The sequence below is a fragment of the Anoplophora glabripennis genome, unplaced genomic scaffold, assembly GCF_000390285.2.
Source record: "Anoplophora glabripennis isolate ALB-LARVAE unplaced genomic scaffold, Agla_2.0 scaffold37, whole genome shotgun sequence".
Classification (NCBI taxonomy): Eukaryota; Metazoa; Arthropoda; class Insecta; order Coleoptera; family Cerambycidae; genus Anoplophora; species Anoplophora glabripennis.
The window spans coordinates 702425-723994 of NW_019416243.1; positions in this window are offsets into that span (position 1 = coordinate 702425).

The window sequence follows — 21570 nt, forward strand, 5'->3', positions numbered from 1 at the left end:
CGTATATATATATATATATATATATATATATAACTGGGAACTTTAATGCAAAAATTGTATTTTTAATTCACAACAAAAAACGTGTGTATATAACTTGAATAGCAAACGAGTTTTTTAATTAAAAGTGATATTCAGCATTGATATTCGCTGAATGCTAAAATGTTAATTAAAAAAACGCCGTGAATATGCAGCACAGCAGTTGGTATATAGTAAATAAAAATGAGTAAACATTTCGCTATTTCATACTCAATGCATGAATGAAATAAAAACATCGTTATTTAACTATAAATTCTCGATAAATTTCGTGTTATTGAAAATTCTGTAGTTTGGGTATCAGTAATATACATATATCAATTTTAACTTTCACGATAATATAAGACTAAAAAATAAAATTAAAATACTGGGGGATTTCATACGTATTTAATTAAAAAATATTTCGGCACTAGCAAATACGTAGGGACTATTTACATAGGAATTGTAAAACGACTTATAAATTTATACAATGCATAGCGCAATTGGTTTCACCATTTTACCTTTGCATAGTGTGTTCCACTTTTCATGGAGTCACCCTTACACTTTTGGTATTTGAAATTAAAACGTAATCACATTTTAGCACGATATAATTGTAAGATCTCATCGACTTACCTATAAAGAGGGTCAAACTCAATTATTTGAACATAATAGTTCTTCTATGATTTATATTGGGATGTACCACTTGTGCATGACACGCGTACAGGTTTAAAGAAAAAACTATTTCGTAATAATTATACCATTTATCGATAGCTAGCCAGTTCATTTTGTGACCGAATCAATCCCGCTGTGGGCAAAAGAAAAAGTAGCAGGAGAATCTCGTCATAGAAGAATTATAATGCTCAAATAATTGAGACTGATCTTCCTTATAGGTAAGTCCATCGAGTTTTACTATTATTTTTCGCATTTCTGTACTTCTTCTTTATATTGGTATATGTTTAGTGTAAATAATTAAGTACATTCAAAAAAAAAAGTTTCCAAATTATGTGGTTTTACAAGTATTTATCACGTATGAAGTATCAAATTATGACAATCAAAAGGATTAGCGGCCTTTCCTGCTTACCACTTCCATATTTGACTAAATTAGCTTTCAAACGCATTTTTCCCTTTTTTCTCTCTATTTTCCTTTTTTATTATAAGTAGGTCAACATTTACGTAAAGAACAATGCTGTAATAAGGTACAATTGCTGTTCATTTTATAATAAAGAAAATATTAGAAAAAAGCTTTTAGAGTCCGAAAATCTAGATTTTTACTGAAATTTCTCTTTCAGTCATTATTTTGATTGAAACTGTTACGTTCTAAATTGTTCGCGTCTGCTCGCGTAAAAGTGAAGTAAGTTTTAGGTTTTCAATGTATTATTATGAAATCTACCATGAAAAAAATTAGTGCGATTGTGGAAGATCCTCGGGATCGTCTAGACTACTTAATAACTAGTTTAATAGTAACTAGGTAATATTATGACAACATTGTTATTGTTTGACAGTTTGTATTATTATTTAATTAAAATGGGTCACACAGAAGTAGAAAATTTAAATATTATAGGAATTAAAATAGAGTAGTTAAGATATTCTCCATACTTTATTTTAATTCCTAATAATATTTCAATTTTCTATTTCTGTGTAACCCATTTTAATTAAATAATAATACAAACTGTCAAACAATAACAATGTTATCATGACATTACTACCTGTTACTGTCACAACCTACCATATAACATTGCCCATGAGTATTTGGCCTCACACGGTCTAATTAGTGAGATTTAGTTAAAATACCTATACACATTTTGGACTACATCAATGTTCGATATGTCAAAATATATTAAAAATAAATCTAAATCCTTACGTAATTGGGGAAAAGGCAGAAATGCCTGAAAGATGTCCAACAATTACAAAATATCTTATTTTCTTAATAAAAAAAACTTCTTTTCGTTTTTTAATATTATCTCACTTACTGTTAGAGATGGACCCAACAAACCATATATGACTGTGCTCGGCAAGGAACGTTCTATCCAAATATGTAAAAATATACAGGGTGTTCCATTTAAATTTACAAAGTTAACATCCGCGGCCATTTTGTTTGAACTGTATTTGTTTTTCTACTATCATTTTCGAAAACTTCATAAAAATCATGCAACTTTTGTATTTCACATTTTTTTATCTCTTAAAACAAAAAGTTAAAGGGGGGGGTCAAAATATAGTGAATCACCCTGTACAATCATGTAATTTATGTGCAATAAAGAGTAACATTAATTTTAAATATTAAAGTGATTTTTCAAAGACCAGAAGAATTAAAATGATGCTATTATTTTAGGGAGGATGCCAGTGGCGGCCCGTGGGTTTGACTATAGGGGGGGCCCATTCTGAAGAGAGAACGTATATGGTAGGAGCTTCGGGGGTGCGGGGGGCGGTAGCCCCCTGCTTAGCACCGCAGGCGAAAAATGTTGAGGAATTTCAAGGTCATTATGTTTTGCAAGTACATACCCCAAAATAAATACTGTTAGTGTGTAGGGGGTAAACATGGGCATTACTAAGATGTTTATCTAAAACGGGATCAATTTTTGCATTATAGTCTATCAGTTCTAAAAATACACCTTTGTTTACCGAGTCACTTTTTTTATTATGTCCACGAAGAGGAAGGTTACATGTACCACATAGTTTTAAGATATTTATAATTTTTGAAAGAAGCAATCGATTTTTCTTAACCGTTTCGTTATGACTATTTATTTGTTCTGCATAAGCACTACTTAAACAAAAAGCAATATTTACTCTTCCTAAAAGTAAAAAACTCACCAAGTTATTTTTGTGTTTAGGAGAATTTTCATGTTTCTTAATTTTGTCCGGTAAATGTTTCAAGTCAGAAACTCCAGTTTTCGTCCAATTTTCTTCGCCTCCTCCGAACAATAAACATACAAAACAAAAAAATCTATTTGTTTCGTCACAATCACACAACCACAGGGTCTCATCATAAATGTTTTTATCAAATTTGCGAATAAAAGCCGGAATACTTTTGCACTCTTTCTGCACCTGAACTAAATTCAACACTGGCGTTGGACGTCCGTTATTTTTCAATCCAAGACATATTGAATGCATGCTATTTATATTTTTTATTGATTTAAATAAATAAATTATTTTAAGTTTACAGTTTGAAAATATCTGGGGGGCGGAGTCCCAGTGTCCTCCTTCACGAGCCGCCACTGGAGGACGCACATAAAAGTCCCTGGATGAAAATATTAACAACTTAAATAGTAGTAGCCTGTGTAATATCCTAATGGGTAGTCAGCGTGAGACAGTACTATGTTACATTATTTACTAGTCGACATGTGTTATGTTTCTTTTTATTCCTAACGAGATAACATGCACACCTTTGACATAGAGGAAGGCTCATACAGCACATCTTTGATAAATTTTTAACGTTGCATTTGATGATTTCAGCCACCCGCATGAGCAGGTATATTCAGTTTATATGTGCGTAAAGTAGCACTTTTTTCAGAAAAAGCAAGTTTCTCCAGTTCTAAGAAAATAAACTTTTTACTCTATTAATTCTAAAGTTATTATTCTAATAATAAAAGATATGGTCTTTTGATCACAGTCTAAATATTTTATTTAAATGGCACACTATATAGTTTTTTATCAATTCTGGAAGATATTTTTTTTCTGCGTTCAACTATGTAAGGAAGTCTATAGTTTCATTAGAAATATTGCTAGAAAAACAGCAAAAAAGATGAACCGTACTATTCGTAACTTTATTCTGAAAAATGATAGCCAGCTGCTTAAACAAGCTACTATGTTTTTTAAAGTAACATATTTTATTTTTAATACGATAATAATATAACAATTTAAAATAATACTTATTTCCAACGTTCAAAATGACCTCTATTTGCTTCCAAACACAGAATAGCTCTGTTTATCACTCCCTATCTACAAACACATTCTAGTGTTTCTTCATCTAATCTCCGACATTCCACTCTTATTCAATTTTAAAGTCAATATGATTTAGATAAGGCCAAAGAAAAAAATCTATAGCAGTGAGATCCAGAGATCTAGCAGGCCATTTAACATCTTTATCGAATGTTCTTCATCTCTTGCCCTTCTGGGTTTAGAAACTCTTCTTTTCTTTTGAAAACTTCCATCTGCCGCCAAATTCCTGGCTAACTTTCAGAAAATTTTATCTGATGGAAGTTGTCTCTGCGGAAAGCGGTGTTGGTATAAATGCCTGGCAGCTTTAGCGTTCTTTCGGTCCTCTCCATAAATTAAAATCATATCTAGTTTTTCTTGGTTACTGTAAGTATTCATGTTATAATTATAGATAGAATATATAGGTACATAATGTCAATTATTTTGACAAATCGTTATTTAGAAACGTCAAAATTCTGTTGTTTCCGCAGCTGGCTATAATTTTTCAGAATAAAGCTACTGAAAGTAGGGTTCATCTTTTTTGTTGTTTTTCTAGCAATATTTCTGATGAAACTATAGACTTCCTTATATAGCTGAACGCAGGAAAAAAAAATATGTTCCATAATTGATATATCAGATTGATCAGAATATATAGTGTGCCATTTGAACAAAAACATTTAACTATAGCAATTTTGACATATGTTATCATGGAATCGATCTAATAATGTCATTTGATTGAGTTTGAGCGGCGATTTAAAAATATATATGATTTGTTATAGCTATTTGTTAAAATAAAAGAGATACGAGGCCGCGAATATCAAACTGAATCTCCCGGTATACCTAGTTCTTCATCAAATGAAGTCAGATAATTCTGAATATCATTTCGATATTTACAGCGAAGGTCAGATAAATTATGAATATAATATTATTATACAACTACCAGTAGTGACATCTCAGTTTCTAAATTAATAGCAATTTTCTACAAAACACCCTGTACATGTTTCGAATTTAAATTATTTAAAGTAGGTAAGTGATATAAAAAAAGGTCGTTTCTGCTTTTTTTATAACACCGTCCTAGCAATCTGGGCGAACGTGCTTTTTCAGTCCCCCAGTATTTGTACAACCTTTCTGAGTTTAGTTTAATCTACAACGGACGTGGACCCACGCGAAACAAAGGTTACGAAATAAGAGCAGAGCCTTCCTACATCAACAATCTGCCGCCGGGCTGCCGCCGTCTTGTGCAGTGACGTCATAGAGTGGTGAATTTTCATTTCTGCCTACTTTGTTTCAAAGGTCACATGAAATGGAGGCATTAACGAAGTAAAGAGGAAAATTTCGACTATTTAATACAATTTATTATATACAGACTTACAAATTCGCTTCTCACTACAGGGATCTCGGAAACGATAAGAGGTACGAAGTAGCTTAAATGGGGTCAAGGTTGCGTAATCAGGGGACCAACACTAAGCCTCTAAAAAATCAAGGCTAACATTATTAATTTTCGAAATATTTGAAAAAAAAACGAAATTTTGGAAATCCGTTTTTATTTCATTTCAGCCTTGTTTGAGGTGACATTGAAAAAATAAGAACACTTTCTCAACTTTTTACCCTCTATCGAATGGCATAATCAATTTTTATATGTAACGTCGTCTCTCCAGGACCATCATAAACTTCATTTTTTTAAATACGATCCTAAAAATTTTATTACATTTTTTGCAAACCTTCATTCCCAATACTGTCCTGCCTCAGCCCCAACCAGATTCAGACGTTTTATGTCGAAAAATTCATCTTCAGTGTATTCGTTCCAAATTTATCTAATTTTTTTTTTAGATTTCTTTGTTTATTGAATTATGCAATAAAACATATATTATTATTAACTATTACCATTACCAAACATTATTACAATTTTAATTTTATTATGACAAATTAATTCTTAAAAATGCATATGAACAACCAAAACGCCAACTAAATATTATTATTCTTTAAAAAAATTCAGTAAATGTTCAAAAACATTTTCGTTTTGGCAAAGGTTGAAAATGAATATCAGCGCTATATTATCGGAATTTATTATATCTGTAACCGCAACTTGAAAGAGCATGTCAGATGTATTTGTATGAATATCCTGAAAAAAATAGATCGGAATTTGTTTGAATTTTGAGCACTCGAGAAGCTTAGAAATAACTATGGACACGGGAATAAAACCTAATTTTTTATTTTAATGCGTGGTGGTAATAGTTTAAATAACTAGATGGATTTAACAGGGTCTAACGACACTTACATTGTACGATAATTCAATAAATAAAGAAATCTAAAAAAAATAGATAACTTTGGAACGAATACACTGAAGATGAATTTTTCGAGACAAAACGTCTGAATCTGGTTCGGGCTGAGGCAGTACAGTATTGGGGGTCATGAAGGCTTGCAAAAAATGTAATAAAATTTCCAGGGTCGTATTTAAGAAAAGAAGTTGATGATGGCCCTAGAGAGACGAAACGTTACATAAAATGTAATAAAATTTCCAGGGTCGTATTTAAAAAAAGAAGTTGATGATGGTCCTGCAGAGACGAAACGTTACATATAGAAACTGATTATGCCATTCGATAGAGGGCAAAAAGTGGCCATGAGAAAGTGTTCTTCTTTTTTCAATATCACCTCTAACAAGGCTGAAATGAAACAAAAACCGATTTCAAAAATTTCGTTTTTTTTTCAAATATTTCGAAAACTAATCATGTTAGCCTTGATTTTTTAGAGGCATAATATTCGGTCCCCTGATTACGCAACTTTGCCCTCATTTAAGCTAGTTTGTATCTCTTACCGTTCTCGAGATCCCTGTAGTGAAAAGTGAATTTGTAACAACCTGTGTACAGGGTGTAGTTAAACACAAAAAAGTGTACACAGACATGCTCGCAAATATTAGGATTTCATGGTAAATATTAACAAATATTCTATACAGTATAGGAAAATTCTCAATTGTTTTAGAAAAATAATGAGACGAATAAGTCTAAATTTAGGAGGAAACGAACCGTTAATAAAAAAATAACATCACAAATTATTTAAAATTCTTGCTTCGATATTCGGACAAAAAATTGCACATCATTGTGAATTAATTAAAAAGCTGACTTTTGAAGTAAAATCATTGGAATAGAAATTGTAAAGAATATTATGCCAGCCACACTGCCATGTATTTACTTTTTACAGTATATGTATCTTCTTTTTTATTATTACATATACCTACCTCGTAAAAATAAATAGACAACAAATTGCACTTTTATTAGTAAAACTATAATAGAACAAGTAGATCCATCCAGGAAGTGATGAAATGTAACGCTGAACTACAGAATATTACTTTAATTGTTGGCACTGAAAGATCACGGAGAACATATGAACATCAGAAAATGTACCTTTTCTGTTTTGTCCAGCAAATTTGTAAAGATACTCCATAACTGTGATTAATGCATGTGTTAATAGTTTCCTAAAAGCATTCTGCGGGGTGTGACTATGTCTATAATACCGTACGCGATTTTCTGTATAATCAACAGGCGTGCAAAATCCAGGAAACGTAAGATAAACATACGAGGTAAAAATATGAGTTTTTTCCTTATTTTAAATGTATTGTCTGTTGTCTTAGACCCTGAAGAAAACTTATATAATTGGTACAATGAAGAGATATTGTTTCTAACTTGCTTAGATTTTCTAAAATGTTGGACAAAAAATTGCGCATTTAAACGCCCCCCTTAGGTAACAATTAACAAACGTTAGCCCTTCAGCTTGCTTTCGCCATTGCAAAGGGAAGACGTTCTGGAAAAATTTCGTATTTGTTATGAAATTACAAAATAGCAAAATATATTATTTGTAATTCATATTTCTTATTTTATTTATGGATAAATATAATTTTGTAACAAGATAATTCAATTTTGAAATGAAAACGATGTCAAAAAATTTCACTTTGCGTAGGTACCTATTTAGAGAAAAATTTCCGCAAATTATTCTTGTTGACAAAATAATGTAACAAATAACACATGGTAAATGATAAAAGAATATTCTACATTTACAATTTTGTTTTTAAATACTTTATTGGCATTTAAATACAGAGATATGTATCTTAATGCCAAGTTCTCTGCACAAGGTGCTTTCTCAGAATAAATTACGTAAATTTAGATTTTAATTCACTTTAATATAAGATCTATTATAAAATTAAAAGGCAGTTTAGTCCTAAGAAAAATAGGTTACGATTTTTTTACACTTATAATTTTTTATATGTATACTTCTATTTTTATGCAGAGATAGCAACTAAAAGTTATAGTAATTTAGCGCAATTTCAATAAATAATAACAATGATGTCGAATTTTGAACCGTGAGATAAGTGACAATTGTTAGAAGTTTTTATAACGAATACATTTAGGATGATCTAAATGCAATCAAATTTATTTCATAGGAAGTTTTTGACGTTATTTAAAGTGTTTTAGATTAATGTATATTTCTTGACACCATAAAAGGAAGTTTGTGTGCAGACATGGGTAAAGACTCGAATATATTTTTGAATGATATAAAATATAAAATACTTATAAGTCAGTAAATAATATAATAATTTTCATGGTGGTACAACAACCGGTAGTGGTTGGTTAAATGTAAATTTACATTATACATAAGATTTAATAGAATGGAAACGAAACAAAAAACAATTACTTTCTATTAAAGTAATAGACAGATCATATTTACATAATTTATAATATAATATATAATTTTCGTGCATATAGTTACAGAGTGCTGTGTTCCGTTTGATTTTAATAATAGTGGATGAGGAAACCTGGAAAAGCTTAGGAACTTGGATCTTGGCTTGGCCTATTTTTATGTAATGTTATATACGACATTTTAACGTGATTAACAAAAAATTACCGAATAGGAAATTAGGTCCAAGTATAGTAATCATCAAAAAGTTAGTTTTACATAAGGACGGTAGCATTACTTTTGTAGTTTAACAAATTTATAATAAAATCAAATTTTACAATCTACCATTTATTTTTAAATAGTTTTATACCATATATTTATTTACATAATAAGTAAATAAATATCGTTTAAAATTACTAAAAAAAGTTCTGAAAATGCGGAGAATTAAATACAATTTTTAACAAAAATGAATTACTTTTTCAATGATCCGTTTCACTATTCTATCACTATATATCTGAACACAATGTACCTTCTCAAATCAAATAATTGTAATCTCACCTAATTAAATTTGAGAAGGTAAATAAATTTGTGACTTGAGATTCAAGAAAGAAATACACACAATATTTGTAAAAAAAACAATTTTTCTTTATAAATTATTGATTTATAAATATTAAAATAAAATATTTCTTATTGAAAAAATATTAAAAAAAAATCATTTATATGATATTGATTTAATATTTAAATAACGTATCTTTTTATTGAAAAAATGTATATTAAGTTAAGACATATTTCTAATAAATTTCTGTGATATGCGTCTTAAAATATGTACATTAATATTAAAAAGATGAAATATAATATTAGTACAATTAGAGTTGAGATAAGGTTTATTGCAAAACTATGAACTAGTTACTTTTAACAATATATGTTCTAGGTAATATCGAAAACTAGTGTATTGGCGCATGGCAAACGATAATTTTTTTTCCAAATAAATATTCTTTTCAATGTATTTATTGATTTGCATATTGTACGCTGGAAAATTTGTGTATCGAAATCATAGAATCGATTTGTCTTTACAATTATAACAGAAGCGCTCTAATGTGTAACTTTAACAAATTACGTCATGCATTACACTTTTCACAGAAACATAACAAATAAAATGTGTCCTTTCTTCGGGCTGAGGTGGTTAAAAGAACACAATGAATAAAAAGGTAAATAGCTACATTAAAACTACTTTCTATTATTAAAAAATGCTCAGACCTACAAATGTTTCTTGAAATAATTTCCACATAATTTTGCTCTATATTATTATTATTGTACCTGAAATGCTGATGCTGGTTCAGTAATTTTTCTCTTTTAACATCATTAACTAAACATATAACTGGTCGTGTACAAGTATCCTGTATTATGACATCAAACACAACAATTACAGATAATCAATATTGATTTAGGGTACAGTTGGTGACCGCAAATTAACATGTTCGTCGTATGTATCGATTTAATAATTTGTGGCATAACTCAACTAAAGGCAATTTTAAGAAACAAATATTTTCATAATTTTATGTCCTTTACGCAATTATTTTAGTTTACTGAAATAATTTTATTATAAATTTGCATTAAAATGTTATATTTCATTAACATCTGATGTACTAAGCAAGTTACGCTTTCACTGAGAAAAAAAATTAACTAACATTAAAATAACCTGTAAGTTAAAGTGTGATTCATTTAAACTAAAATTAGTGTCATTTAACATCTAGAGACAATAAAACATAAATTTTTATAACTTCAAAACTGTTTAATATTGAACCATGAATGGTAAATATTAAATAAATTATTGCTACAAACGGACTGAAATAAATAAGAACAAATTTATTTGTTTTTGTTGTTTTATGCCTTCATCAGTTACCAGCAAATTTATATCACAGGATAAAAGGAAGCGAACTTATATAACTAAATAGTAATTAGTGTTAATTAAATGAAAGAATATATATAATAATAATATGACCATGCAGCACCTTGTGCAGTTTAAAAAAATTCTAATTAGGGTTCTCAACCGTCCTGAATTTCGGTGGACATCTACCATTTGAGCTAATTTTTCATCAATTGTCCTACGTCCTGCCAAGACTTTTTGCAGGAGTGAAATGTTTTTGGTATCATTTCTGTTCCTATTTCTATTGCATTACAATAAGTTGATACTTATCGACTTATTTTGTTTGGTGGCTGTGATGATGGACGAGGCAGAAAAAATAAGAAAAATTAATAAAGTGGCCGCTCTGACCAATGTATTTCTAAATAACGCTTATCTGAATGCATACAATTAATATGAAAAGGGGACAAGTTAGTGAAAATTTAACAGTATATTTAATTTCTTGATCGTAGATATAAATCACAATTCTTAATAATTAGCACTATACTTTGTTTTCGTTCATATTTGTTGTATTTAAGTAGGTTCTTACAACTATTCTAACAAAACTCATATGAAGATACTTATCTAAATTGAATGTTTTGAAATAATAAGTTTATTTCAAACTAATAACATTTTTCAATTTTATGATGATGTTTCCATACTTTAAGTTCTTTCTTTTTGTGCCTGTCATTTTACTTCAGGTCAAGTTCTAACTTTAATTAATCTTATAAATTACTTGTGTTATTTCTACCTTTACCTTCATACTTTTATCAGTGTTCAATATACAGGGTGTTACAAATTAGTAGATCAAACCGTTAACCACATATTCTTTGTACTAAAATAATGGGACTTTTCTTATGCTATATTTCATTTTCAAAATACGGTGTGTATTTGTCAGGAATCCAAAAAAGTTCGTAAACCGAGCCCCAAATCAAAATCTTATAAGGGTTACAAAAATAGAATAAAGAAATTCTTAATATATAAAAAAATATTCTGAAACCATAGGCGTATCACAAAAAAAATCTGGGGAGGTCCATACTACAACCATCTTTTCCTCCGTTCCCGCTTTGATAATTTAGAGTGGGTCGACTCAAAATAAAAATATGTGTCAAATTTTCAAACAAATATCTCTAAAATCACCGGAGCTATCCATAAAAATAATTTTTAAAATTTTGATTTTGACACCCCGTATTTTGAAAATGGCGCCTCAAAATGAAAAATGGTATAAGAAAGGTCCCCCTTCTTTTAGTCCAAAGAGTACATGGTTAACGGCAGGACCTACTAATTTGTAGCTCCCTGAATATTGAAAATAAAAATTACCAATTATTTTGACAACCATGGTATTGTCAATTCTAATCAGGATGGTTTTCTCAATTGCTGCTCTACCACAACGACTATTAACAAAGGTTTTGAAAATGGTGAATATATAGCTACACAGTTCTTAGACTTATGGGTTTATCGAGCACAATATACAGATGTTGAGTTCTTACTTAACAGATAGGCAGCAATTAGTGAATTACAATAATGTAAAATCCGACTTGAAAACCGTTAAACACGGAGTACCCCAGGGATCAATACTGGGGCCTATATTATTTTTAACCTATATTAATGACCTACTTAACTCGTTGGATAATGATGTTCTGGAAATTTTGTTTGCTGGCTGATGACACATGTCTGTCAGTAAGAAGTAAAATACTCTTAGATTTAATTAATACAATCCCTCCGACCCAATTAACTGTTAATGATTGATTTACCGCTAATAAGCTTTGCTCAAATATATCTAAGTCCGAGACTATGATATTTTCATTGCGAGAGATTGAGTGTGAGGCTAACACTGAGGCTGTTATATTCTTGGGATTCTAGATTCTAGATTGATTTGGGAACGTCAAACTAATTATATTTGCAAAAAAAATGTCGAAGAACATGTACTTACATCGTAGCCTTACGAGTTAGGTCTTCGTGGACATGCTAGTGACAGCATATTATTATATTCATTTTCACATATCGTATGCAGTATGCACTTATTGTGTGGGGTCAGGTCATGCTACTTCTGCTATGGATGTGTTCACGCAGCAGAGAAAAGCAATTAGGATTATCTCGGGGCTTAGTTATATAGATGACTGCAAAAATCAATTTATGAAATTAAATATTCTAACAGTTGCACCAGTGTACATACTGCAATGTTTGCTATACATAAAACATAATTTAAATATTTTTCAAATTAGAAGTGAAGTTTACACTCATAATGTTAGATCTAAGGATAAACTTTCAGTAATTTTTTTGAGATTGAGTAAAACTAGAACTGGAACGGGTTGCATTGATGTACATTTTTTTAATGTTATCCCGTTGCATGTGAGAAATCTGAATTATAAACAATTTAAAAACAAAATAAAAAAATTGAACATTGAACAGTTTTTAACAAGTGATTTTAGCCATATTTAATTTATTGTTCTTTTTTTTTATTGTGTTACTTTTATATTACTTTTGTCTGTATACTATTATGTTCTGTTTCATACGCTCTTACCATGTTTTTCAATAATTATTTTATATTATGATGTTCTTAGTGGAATAATTTCCTGGTTTTGACGTGTGTAAACACTTTGTATAACACTGATTGTTATAAATAAATAGATAAATATATGGAAAGATGTTTGTTTTCTTTTTAATGCTTTATTTTATTTATTTTATTCAAAACTATTTANAATTAATTATCTTATAAATGTCTTGAGAAAGGAAATAAACATTTCCGAAAGCTTGACAACGACATACTACCTACTACTCTATATATATATTGATCCAATAGACGTTGTCAGTCCCGCTATGTTTATCAGACAACCTCAGACCCATTAGAAATTTTAGAAAGAGATGAGTATCGATTTCAAAATAGTGACCTTGACATTACAAAGAATACAAGCAAAGAGAGAGGGGTAAAAAAGTATGAAGTGAAAAAAAATATCTGATCAACAGTCGGTACTAAACCCAACACACAATACCGTCTTTTCAGACCAACATATAAAAAAATGAGATATTTAAACGACGTTATTGAACCCAGTGCGGTTGCCAAGTTTAAGGGATTAACAACGTTGATTCTTCATAATTATCTTGAATGTGGTTTAGTGTATTAGTTGAGATCGAGAGATACACATATTTGTCTTGTCAATATTATTTAAAAATGATGAGTCGTGGAAAGCGGATATTAAATCTATTAACAACTGAATATGATAAACAAGGTAAGTTTTTATGAAGCTTTTGTAATTTTATTGCTTTTATCTTTCGGGGTTATTGATCACGAATCAATATTGGCGCCAATTATCAGGGGCGGGAGGGTGGCTACGCCACGGACTCAACGTCACTCAGAATGGCGCGCATTTTAATTCAAGCATTATAGAGAAGTACTTACAGAAATTATTACCTGGAAAAAAATATGACCGTATAGGAAATTAAATTTTATTTCGAGTTTCTTGTTCTTTAAACTTAATCCAAAATGGCGAACATGGTCAAAAAAATTCTCAAAGTTGCAAAAAACGGTTTTTCTAAAATAACGTAAAACCTATAGCTCTCATCGAAAAATTTTGAATGAGAAAAAAAAGATCTATAGACTGATTTATTGTAAGTATCGATTGCTTTGTTACTTTTCGAGATACATCGAAAAAACCGTTAAAAATCTTCTCTTTTCTCTTCTTCTATAACTCGTTTACATTTACGTTCCCATACTTGCTATTTATTATAAGCATAGTCCGCGGTAAGTCAAAAAAACACATTTTTGAAAAATGTAAAAATATTAATTATTTTTCGAGATATATCGATTTTATGAAGAAAAAGGTGTTCTCGAAAATTGGCTAGATCTTCTCAGCGCATGGCCCTGCAGTAACGATTTTTGGTTTATTTTCTTCGTAAAGAGTTATATTACCATACTGTTCAAACATTTGGATTATTTTATTAATTTTAGGGATCAAAAAATGACACACGAAAAATCACACTTTTTTTGTGTACGTTTTTTTCTCAAATAACTCAATTTTTACTTTATGACGACTTTTAGCGAAAGAAATTGCTGACATTTTTTCACGAATTAAACAAAAAATGTTTTTCTTCTGGAGCCCAGGTAACTTTTTTATTAAAAAAAAGGAAAAAACGCAATTAACATTTTACAGGGATGCGCTTGATGGAGGTTAATGTTGAATACTTATATTTTAAAGAAAAAAAAATAGAATTTGTTTCACTGATTTTTAATATTAGTAATAGTAGTAATAGTAAACACATAATTATTAAAATGATCATAAAAGTAAAAAAAAATTAATTAAATAAAAATTAAATAATTTTTGGGACTATTTTGCTTCCAAAGCGAAAATGACTATAATAATGTTACAAATTGGATGCCAGCATTCAATGGGACGGCGGTTATCGTTTGTTTGTTGATGTTATGAGTGAGATCACCACGGCCGATGAAAGACGTCGAGTACCAAGGAAACGGGATACACTCCTAGCTAGCTGTCGGGTTATGCAGTTGTTAAAAGTCTAGAATAAAATTGTATCTGTTTTATTCTTTTTGTTTAATTAAAACTTCAATAATCATAAGAAATCTAACAGTAATCTTGTTTATCTCGGATTAAGTACAAAAGGATTTTTGTACGTGGTCCAGAAGCCGAGATATCAAAGATTTTGCAAACGCGAGCCATTTAGAATACATGTCTTCAGTTTTCAGAGCGAGCGCGCGTCTGTACGCTTCACTTTATTATTCAATTACTAATATTAAAAATCAGTGAAACATATCCCATTATATTATTTTTTCTTGAAAATATAAGTATTCAATATTAACCTCCATCATGCGCATCGCTGTAAAATGTTAATTGCATCCTCTGGATTTTTTTTTTAATAAAAAAATTATCTAGGCTCCAGAAGGTAGAAAAACCATAGAAAAACATTTTTTTAAATTCGAAAAAAATGTCAGCAATTTTTTTCTATAATATCGTTGATAAAGTAAAAATTGAAAGTTATTTGAAAAAAACACCCAAAAAAGGGCAATTTCTTCAGTCATTTTTTAATTAATAAAATCGTCAAAGTTAATAAAAATAAAAATACACTAAAAATCTTTACTGTAGGGTAATCTGCTGAGAAGATCTAGCAAATTTTCGAGAGCGCCTTTTTAAAAAAAGATTGATATTTGTATATCTCGAAAAATAATTTAATAATTTAAGTTAGGTTTTATTCTATATGCTAAAGATATTTAGTTTAGTTTTTAACATTAATCTATGTTTTTAAGTAATGAACAATATTTAATAAATTGTGTTCATTTAAATGTTGTTTTTATTTTGTTAATATGATTATTTCTATTTCTGTGGTCTTTCAATAATTTTTCTTATTGTATTGCATTCGACGTATAGTGCATGCAGATTTTAATAGGAGTAGGAAAGAAAGTATGTAGTATGCATGCAGTAAGAAAGATAATGCGACAATATTCATAGGATGGTTAGCTAGACCCCTAAGCCTTCTATCCATACTTTCCAAAAAACCAACTTATGATGATTTGAAGTTAACTTAAATCGGCATTTCCAGCACTCTGTATGCAATTAAGTCACCTTGAAAGTATGAGATGAGAAGCTTAGGGGTCTAGCTCTCCCTCCTATGAATATTGTCGCTTTATCTTTCTTACTATAAAATAAAATACACATGGTTTTAAGATAGTTACTGTTCCTCTTCATTTTTTTGAAAAAAATTAAATATCTCGAAAACGGTTAATTTTAGGAATTCCAATAATATATAGGGTGTTCCATTTAAAATAAGCAAGTTGATGACGACTTCCGGAATAACCGAAACTGCTACGTGGACGCCATAATTTTATTTGAAGAGGGCATGCCCGAAAACCCAATATCCCAAATTTTTGAAATTCAAATCGAAGTAGTTTCTGAAATTTTCTAATTGCTGGTCACCGTGAGACACCCTGTATGATCATTTCTATTTTTGCGCTCTTTAAGATGCTAAGAATTGCGAATAATATTAAAATTGTATGTATTAGCAGTGTTGTCAAATCTCGGGATTGATAGAGTCGGTATTACATGGCGGGTCTAACAGCGCTACATACTAGAATATACAGTATATACAGAAACACGACGCGCGCCCTCTGCACTAGCGTTCGCGGAACCAAATCTGAATATGTTATGATATTTAACCGCCTCTTCAGTCCCAACAAAAAAAATTCCCAAACACTCCCCCCACTATAATATGCTTAAAAATATTTAAAAAAAGCAGGAAACGTAACCAGACCCACTGGCGGGTCTGACAACGTCGAAAATGGATTGGTAACGTAGGTAGTACATGGCAAAATGGGTCTGTATAAGCGGTATAACAAATCCATATATATATATATATATATTACACCACTATTTGTGGGCCATTGAACTGTGACGTCATTTCGTCACTATTCCAGGGTCAACTCTTGGTTTGATCTTCAAATGAACTGTTATTACTTTGCAGCGTACTCGGGAGTAGAATTTATTTCTTTTCCAGGATTCAGCCTCAGAACTACAGGTAGAGATATAAAAAGAATCAAAGTCAACCTTCAAATGACCTTCAATATTAAATCCAAGATCACTGGTCCATGGTCTCGAATATCCTTAAAAATATTTGTAGGAGTCATCAAGGTCGATTTCTGTAATCGACTTTCAAATGACCGTAATGTCCAATTGAGTACCTTGATGAAAATCCCATCGACTTATACCGAGGTTGCCTCAGGGAAGAAGATCAGTCGATTTCGCTGTGACCTTCACCTTGACCGTAAAATAAAAGTTGATATCACATCTGGAAGTAAAATTTTCCGCCGAATCCATTCCCAGTGTCAAATATAGAGGGTAATATTTGAAATTATGAAGTTGACCTTCAATTGACCTTCAAGGTGACGGTTAAGGTCAAATACAACCGCTTTTACCTAATGAGTTGAACAACTTTTCATTGGATCGGTGACTTCATTGAGGAGATATTCACGTGTATCGATAAAAATGGGACACGTGGTACATTGTAATGTAGTTTCTAAATACCGGTATTATTTTGCAGACATCCGTCCATATCGTCTCTGTATGGTTTATGCCATCTGTCATCTCTGATCAGTAACACAACTAGAGTCCGTGTACGAATGGATCGAGGATATTCGCGAACAAGTGTTTTTTTTGTTTCTATCGGATTATATTCTAAGCAACATAAAGTGATGACATAGCAGGAAAGAAATATTCTGCGGACTAATATCTCGACCAGCATTGACTCGACTTTATTATCTAGTAAACGGCTAAATGGTCCAGTATGGAAAAATGATGTTCTTGTTTTATTTTGCTAAGTCGAACTGTTTTAGAAAAATTCATATCTACATATGAGGGCGCTTTTCTAACATTCCATAACGTCGATCATATGCTTTTAACTGTTTACTACGATCAATTTTCAACTGAGTTATTTTATAACTTAAAAATATTTAAAATTTGTTTTGTGAACAAAATAAACATAGAGTTGAACTTTCAAGGAAATATTTCACGGAAATCTACGTTATCTTGAGAAATTTTTCTCATTTAATATTTTTAAGCTATAACATCTAAGGTACTAGTTTTGCGGAGATTATTAAAATATCTGATATTTCAAAGCATATTATGCCATCGATGTTAGAATATTTTACAAATGCACCTTTATAAATTAATTTCTCGGAAACTATTCATTCAGAAATGTTGTTTGCTCAGGTAAGAATAAAAACATCTAGGGATAAAATAAATGTTTAAAATCTGAATACCTATAATATCTCGAAAAACTTAAGATATCGCAAAAAATGTTATATCTGTCGTCCTTTCTTAATCATTATTGAGAACTATTTATTATAACAGTTCACATATTATTATTAGGTTTCGGAGAAAAATTAATACAAAAATCTTGTTTTTTAAAGTATTATCCATCCTAAAAATATAGGGCGAAAATAATTTAGGACCGCCCTACAGCTACTTCAAGCATTTTTGTGGTTGTAATGAAGATTAGATAAATATATTCGCATTACCTCAATATTCGGGAGAATTGTTTTGAATAGCTATTTAGCAAAGCTAATTCCTCTTAACTCTATTAATGTCTGATGCAATTTAGTAAATACTTAACATCCTTGAAAGCCCTTGACTGGTTTCCCGCTAACATCTGAAAGGCATCCTCAACGTCGTCGTCCGGGTTTTGCACTATTCAGTGATTCTGAAAAGCTTACGGTGCACAGCGTAAACGTTGCTGCAAGACGGTAATACCTGTTAATAAATTCTATTAAGACAAAATAGTGATATTAACATTAATGACATTGAGGATTCTATACTGTCTGCAGTCTGGAAGGAAGTCGCGGGTATTTCGGAGCATAAACTGCTTTAATGGGTACCTATCATTAAATTTAAATTCTGAACTTCGCCTGTTCTGTGACGATGAATTCAAATTTTGCTCCTAGACATAAGTACAGGGTAGGTATACTGGCGACAAACTTTCAAGGCTGATTTCTCTCGTCCAACCAAATAAAGAAACATTGAATGTGTATACTTCAAACCAGTTCTTTATAGCAGCTGCCTAATATGACCAAAAGTTAACAGCTAAGCAGTGACATATCGGAGTTAAAATGGATCTAAGGGGTTTCAATTTCGGTTTCAACTACCAAACAAAAGTTATTGGATATCGCACAGAAATACGAATTTGGATATTAAAATCTCTTAAAAGTAATAGAAACATCTTTAGTTGGCCACCTTTCATGAAAACATGCGAATCTGTTCAAAAATTATTTGATTTATGCTCTGCTGTTAAAAATCGATGTCTAGGATACTGACACTCTTCAATTACCTTCTAATGCAGACGTCATCGTCAGTCTATTTATCATGTAATTTTACGTGTAAATAGCTTCTATGAGTGAACTGGACTGGAGCAAGTTTGAAATCAATATATTCAATAGTTTTTTATTAATACCATTAAAGATTCTGTACTGTGATGTTCATATTTTGTATGAACACTAACATCTGTTTTTAAGCATTAAAATACAAGATGCAACAGAGACATAGAGACAAAATTTCCGTTTCCTCTCTTTAAAACAAACGATGGTCAACAATATGTTTTATTAAGACAATGGATTTTGCTCAGATACTTACTTTGCAACAAGTCAAGTCCCGCAGGGATCCAATCTGGGTCCCTAGCTATTTTTAATGCTTGCAAATGACAAGTCATAAATTAAATTGTATTGTCTTAATATGATCTATTTCTATTTCTATTTCTAGTTCTGAAGATTGTTTTGCGTTACAGGGCAGACCAACATTTTGAAAAATTGGTATGAGGGAAATAAGCTATATTTAAATGCCGTTAAGTGTAAAATTCTAATGTTCTTTCGCAAATCCAGAAATATTTAACAGTGTTCTTGAACAGTGCGAAACTCTTAGAGATTTAGGAATTTATTTTGATGACACTGGACTTTTAATAAATACATCAACACGATTGTTGATTTTCCGTTTCGTACATTTGGAATATATTATCGGGAATTGTTGAAATTTTCAAGATATACCAATTCTTAAATGCTTATATTTTAGTCTAGTTCGAACTGAGTGACAGTATGCAAGCCGCTATGGAATCCTATTTGTATTAACTAATTCTCTAATTATTGAAGAATCCAAATGTCATTCTTGAAGTTTTCAAGTCTTAGAATAAACGAAATACATGTATTCTCGGAAAGAGTGAAATTTTCCAGAATTGCTGCACACTTTTAATTTTGTTTCTTTGGAGAAACGTAGCAATCAAGCCACTGTTTTATTTTTGCACAAAGTTTTACACTGCAAAACTGACTGTCCTAAGTTCTCGTTTTACATCTTACTACGTCCTAGAATGACTTCTAGACATCACGATACTTTTTTGTGCAAGAGCCCAAACCAACTTACTATTAAAGGTACCAATTAATGCGATGCACAGCTATGCTACAGGGTTTCTGATATGTGCTATATTTTCTGTTGTAACATTTCTTAGTTGAAAGGTGTAAGTTTGAGAATTTTATAATGTAGTGTTTTGTATACATATTATTTAATTTAATGTTATAAAATTTGTAATTCTTTTTTTATTATTTTGATCTACACATAATGCATTTTTATCTATTATACATATAATTATCACTAGATATTTGCTCTGTAAATAGATTACTGTTGGAAAATAAATAGTATTGATGTTAAAAAAGAACAAGTTACAATTACTAAAGGCTCTAGGTTCTCTCAGGGGTTGGCGTGAAACAGTTTTGACCGTTGCCTCAAGAACAACTATAAAATATAGATGTTAAATCTTGTGCGTGTGCAACAGCGACTAGTGCTTTGAATTGAGTTCAGTATAGGCTCAAGCCGTTAGTTGTTAACAAACTCTCGTTTAACCGATATTTGGATATTCTTGGATCAAAATTATTAATAGTGTGGTTTTCATTTATTTTTATTACTTTATTGTATTACTATTTAATAATTTCAATTATTCTTTTTTTTACTTTGTCAAATAATAATGTACTAAAAATAATAAATTTCTGTGAAAATAACAATTCGCAAAAAGTAAATAAATGAATTGTCAATGCAAATGACGCCAAATGCACTTTTGTTCTTCACAACCTGTTAAGGTGGCCTATCCCTGGCCGAGAAATAGATAAATTTCTGGCATTTTTAAGTACTGAAATCTTGAAAAGTAAAACGTGTAGAACGTGTTTATTCATTGTTACTATTTAAATTTACTTAAATAAAATAATAACTAAAAAAAAGCGTTTGTAAAACATGCGTCTGCTGTTATCCTAATCCCACATTTTAAGAATTATTTTCACGTACTTATAAATAAAAGTAAACAATTTTATATGTAGGACTAAGCAAGTAAATATTATAAGAATATTTACATGTGGAGTTGTATATAAAAAAATTAGTATTTTGGTAGATTTCAGTACCTAAAGCCTTGATGGTTTGATCGTTTTTGCACCTGTTTATTAGTTTCACTGTGGCGTCTTTGAAAATACCCAGATGGCATGACATAACATTCCTATTATTTGATAAGCTTTAGATTATTCAGTTACTAAATGCTTGAAATTA